The sequence below is a fragment of the Hippichthys cyanospilos genome, chromosome 8, assembly GCF_059441005.1.
Source record: "Hippichthys cyanospilos isolate Australia breed blue-spotted pipefish chromosome 8, RoL_Hcya_1.0, whole genome shotgun sequence".
Classification (NCBI taxonomy): Eukaryota; Metazoa; Chordata; class Actinopteri; order Syngnathiformes; family Syngnathidae; genus Hippichthys; species Hippichthys cyanospilos.
This window is the reverse complement of record NC_142376.1, coordinates 12,040,680-12,046,679: the sequence shown is the minus strand read 5'-3', so window position 1 is coordinate 12,046,679 and position 6,000 is coordinate 12,040,680.

Genomic DNA, 6,000 nt, shown 5'->3' with positions numbered 1-6,000 from the left:
TTATTATTGATGAAAATTATTTAAGTATACCTACACATGTATCCTTTTTAACATTAACAACAGAAAAACGCAATATAAATCAATTTTCAACAACTGTTAATTATTTTTATCGTGTTTATACTGGTTATATCTTAGTCTAAAACAGAAAAAGCTGAAGCAAGTGCACCAAAGTGCCTGAGACTAAAAGAAAATGATGAAAATTATAACTTTTTTGCAATTACATTCCAAATGAGAAAAACAAAGCCTTTTCCCTGAGATCATCCGCGCCCCCCCAGGGGGACCCACCCCACTATTTGAGAAGCACTGCTTTAAAGCTTGAGGATTGGTACGGTCGGACGTGTGTTCGTCTGTGTGTGCGAGTGTGTCAACGTGTGTGTGCATGAGTGTGTGTGTGAGTGCGTGCGTGAATAAAGATTTCCAACCACTGCCACTGAAAAGGATTAATGTGTCCTCATACACTGCTACAGGAAAATACAGTATGTGAAATGTGATATATATATATATATATATATATATATATATATATATATATATATATATATATATATATATATATATATATATATATATATATATATATATATATATATATATATATATATATATATATATATATGAGGGAGTTAGAGGAGTAGAGTACCACCACCTGCAGAGGACTCGACCATCTTTGCTGCAAAAGGGGGGATGCAGAGAAGCTTCAGGTCAAGGAAAACAACAAGGCCGCTGTCCCCTGACCAGGGATGGAGCATGAGGGTCCACCTTGACAGAAAGCTTCAGTTCCCCACCAGAGATCACCACCACCACTGTCTGCCCAGTAGAGGTCGGATGCCGTGGCTTCATGGGGATATGGGACTCACCGGAAGTAGAATCAAAAAGGCAACTAAGGACCTGGCAGAGGAGACTGAGAAAGAGAACTTTTGCTTTTGGCTCAGGAGGAATGACAAAACTTGGGGGAAAAACACCATACCCCAGACAACAGCCGCAGGGGACAACACCCATCAGCTGCAGGGGGTGACAGGGAGACGTCACCGTCACTGCTCCGCCACCAGAGACGTTCCAGAATTAAAGGAGCGAAATATATATATATATATATATATATATATATATATATATATATATATATATATATATATTTTGCCAGTTCAGTCACCTCATATGCTGTCTCTCACCACACCACACCTGCCAATCAAATCTCTGCCAATCAGCATGAATAAGCAACAGCTGCTATTAATTACTTGCTCTGCATATAACCCAGTCTGTCCCTCGCAGAACCTGTCAGATTGTCTTGATGCACTATGCCAAGCTTTCCTGCACTCTATCTTACCTGCTTACTTGCGTCCTGACCCAGCCTGCACCCTACCATCCACCAATCTGCCGAACACTATTGCCTGCCCATGAACCGACCATGTCTTTTTTAGGAATATTTCTATTAAAAATTAGGTTATTATTAAGCAATTAGAGCGTTGAGCCTACAGGACCATGTGGCATTGCAGTTACTCTATCTACCACTAGAAGCATCAGAAGTGACATTTTTTTTTTTTTTTAGAACCAAGAGGGCCACGCAGTAGAGGACCATTCTAAACACACTGTAAAACAGTTGTTAAATCCTTATTCGCAAGGCTTCTATGAAATCACCGCTCTAGAACAACTTGAAGACATGACACGAGTATTCATTACATGATTGGTCTCCAACGCACTGCTCTCGCAGTGAAATTGCATGATTGCATAATTTCCCATACCTGATTCTATCTCAGAGAACGCTGCTTTGGAAAACAACTCTTTAGTACATATGAGCTGTCTTATTCTTGGTGTCTGTATGTAAGACTGAAGAAAAAAAAACTGAAAATTTAAAATTTATCTTTTTACTAGACTGTTTTACGTACTCAGGCAACCAGTCTCGTACATCCCATACATGTGTTCTGGGAGTACCCACTGCCTGTCAGTGGTTGTCAACCTGTTTCCTACGAGGGCCCCAGCAGAGCGAACTTTACCGGCTTTTGGAGCAGGCTGCTCCAGATGGCTGAATCCAGAGCAGCTCGTGGTAATCGTGGTTTCTACAACCCAGATCCATTTTCCTGGTGCCCGAAAGCCCCGAGATCTGTTTCCTCTGCTGATTACACTGGCCTCCCTCAGAGTTTTCCCCCAAAAGAGCAGAAAGGCAACTGCTTGGAATGATTAACGGTCGTCCTCAACGGCTCAGACGACTTCCACATCTTATTTCGCCAGTGCTCACGCAGAATGAGCGGTCATTTTAAGATTGGTGCTTTTGGGATTTTTGGACTGTTCGCATTGGCATTACGTGCAGTCTTTTTAGACTAGTCAAACAAATGCATCTCAAACTCAAATGTTTACTCGCTCTGTTTAGACAAAAAAAAGACAATAATGATGTTGATATTGATTCAGACTGAGATGGAGAATAATGAAGTGTCCCATTATCATCATTTTACTGATTTATATGAATGGTTTTCTGATACTCTAAGTAATGAGCACTTTGTTCCTGCAAAGAAAAATTGCTCCGGTGCGTGTGTGCAATAACAAAATATGGAAGAAGTGGATGTGTAGTTACCCAAATGTACTGTATGTATCATATTGGAAATAAATTGATTCACGACTGATTTTGAAAATTCAAACTGATGGCCAATGCAAAGTTGGAAGTCATATCCATTCCATATTCATCATATAAGGTGTCATTCTTCATCATGTAATTAGGGAAGGTTTTAAAATTTGTGATCATGCTCATTCGATCCCAAACAGATATTTTTTAAGAGTCTAGACATTCAACTGTTTGGTTGAAGCAGTGCTTTTCAATTATTTTTTGCAAAGCCTCTCGAAGGGAAGAGATAACATTTTGCCTGCCCCCTGCTTAAACACTAACTGCAGTGACTATAAATTTGTCATTATCTATGAAAACGTTTATGACAATTGTATACATATACTGTTCTTAAAATTGTATTCTTTTTAACATACCATAAGAAAAAAACAATTTCAACCAACTTTAGCAAATATCAGTTTTCTTTTTTACACGCTTCGTACAATTTACAGCTAATTCTGAAGATGATAAAAAGCTTAAAGTGCAACAAAGTGGAAGAAATAAAAGAAGTGTCAATTCTTATTCAAACAAGAAAAAAAAAAGAATGATTAATAATATAACAAAAATGTGAATTGATATGCAACAATTACACCAATATCTGAAAATTTTTAACCTTGAGAAAAAGGTATAAAACGTTTTTCCTGATTTTGCTCCTGATCACATTAATCATTAATTTTATTTAGGAAGAAAAAAAAGTTGTTGACAGCGATTGAAAATGTTTATGACTCCCACTGACTTTGACAATGACACAACTGCACCCCCTGATGCTGTAGTTGTGCAATGACACTACAACGCAAACGCAAATGCCGTTTCTTTACACACACCCTGCCATTGTATCACTATTTGAGAAGTGGGGTAAATCATTGTATAAAAATCGGCGGCGAAATAAGAATTAAATAATTATGAATTAAGTACTAAAGTAAATGCTTGCTTTAGGTAATAAACACTTATGTAATCAATTACTAAAGAAATCAATATTGAGTAATTAAATGTACAAAGTAACTGATTAATTTAGTACGTAACTTCCTTAGTTAATTATTTCAGTATTAATTTTGAATGTCTGGAGTTTTGAAAAAAAAAAAAAAAACCCTGTATGTCTTTGGGATTGAATGAGTTCAGTGCAAATTTTATTTAAAGAAAAAAATATCACAGTGTTTTAGTAATTTTTTCCAGCAGCATAGTTGAGCATGCTAGATTATTAGTATTATCATTTTTATAGTTTACTGTATTATCTGCATGTGGTAGTTGGTGTGGTATCGTCTGCTGGTGACTGAGCCAACAATATTATATTGAGGGTTATCTTTTGCTTTTGATTTTCAGGAAATGGTTTTAGGAATCAGAAACCTTATCCCAGCCATTTTTATTAGTTAAATGTTTTGCAATGACTTTTTGGCATGTTTTGATACAACAGGTTGTCTTAATCCTTCTGGTCTTGCTACAAAAAAACAAAACTATAAGGGGTGGGACAAAATATTAAATCATGTACAATAGTAACTATCAAATCTAGTACATATAAATTTGATCGAGATTATTGCCAGAAGATTGCTAATACAATTCAAGACTTCAGCAGATATATTCATAATCGCTTTAACATTGGGAAAAAGTGACTCTATTTGAAAACCTGAAAAGTATCAAACTTTTAATAATTTCTATAGTGCCCAATGCCTAATAGAATGGCATAAACACTCCGATGAAGATGAGAACTCAATTTGCACGAAAAAAGAAAAAGAACCATCTCCTCCCCCACCCGCCAAAACTGATGTTCCACCCCCGTGGTCTCCATTTTATCATTGGTTTCTTTTCAAAACAGCCTCACAAACATCATGATTGATTCAGCCACTATCCTGCAGGATCTCTCAATGCCTGCCTGGGCTGGAGATTAATTTCATTTCCTCATCTTAATTTTTACTCATCGCCTCTCCATAAAAAGGCTAAATGTCAAGCATGCCTGACTCCTTCTAGTGACACGTCTATTCCAGCAGATAATTACCATAAGGAAATTGATGCTTTAGTGTGCATGGGAGAATTTAATTTACCCCGACAACCTCACAGCATAATGCTTTCCTAAAGAAAGAGAATTTTTCACTTTGCAGTTGACTTTTTAGAGAAATGGGACCATTTAATGTGATTATCAGCCTTGAACGTATTTGACTTATTAAGGTCCTCTAAGCAATTAAGTGCTACATGCTGCTCATGCTTCCACATATGAAACATTGAATACTGCTTAAGGATCCATGAAATAGGAAGCCAGGGTGTATTGTTTGGTGGCAGGTGATGTTTTTTTTTTTTTCCCCCTCCCAGACTCGCCCAGTGATATTAATTATAGCAACACGACTTGCTTCAGGTTGTGGGGTAACATCAAGGAGCTGCGTTTTCTGTTCATGTTAAGGTGTGTTGAATGCCTGTTCTAGCATAAGCATGAAGATTAATGTTAAATTCAATAGTTACATCGAAGCTGCTGACTGAAATTGGGACTGATTATGACTGGGATGTAGCCCCCCCAATACTACTGTTATTCTTCAGTTGTACATTTATACTTTTTATATGGTATGTCAAACCCTAGCTTCTCATTTAAACAGCTTGGTAGCCGTATGAAAATGCCCCCTATGGGATAGGCATGTGTATGCATTTTGTAGATTCGTGTCAATGATTTTAAGCATGATAAAATTTACTTTAATGCAGTATTATATTTTACTTAAAGAAGTCTCTGGCACAAATATGGACAAACATTTTATTTTTAACTTGAGTTTTACCACAGATTATGTTACACACAACGACAGCCACTCAATGTCCAGGATCCTACAGTCCAACCTCCAACAGGTGATACAAGCTAGAGTTAATGAGATTAACGCGATATAGAAACATAAACCTTTAACTATTATTGTATTTGAATGATCTCAATTAATCTGACGACGAATAACATATTAGTATTATCTTAGACTAAAGCAAAGTACTCATATATATATATATATATATATATATATATATATATATATATATATATATATATATATATATATATATATATATATATATATATATAAAAGCAGGGTTATGTTGCAGAGATTTTGAGTTATTGACGAAAGAGAGAAAATTTTTGACAGTACATTCCGGGATTTTTACACAAAGGTCTCAACTTTCACTTCCCGGCTGGCAAAAGATTAAAATCCTCATCAAAGTGTATGAATATAAGGGATTAGTAGACAGTCCGAAACATGGATATAGCCATCCTTCCATTTTCTATATTTTCTATATTGGTTATCCTGACCAGGGGGGCAGACCTACTGGTGCCTATCCCAGCTGACTCTTGCAGGCCATTGAAAGATGAATGTGCAAAAACTTTAAACACATTTTTCTCAAAACTTGGGATTTCAATTTGACAGCATTCATTTTGCAGTAACTGCAAGGGT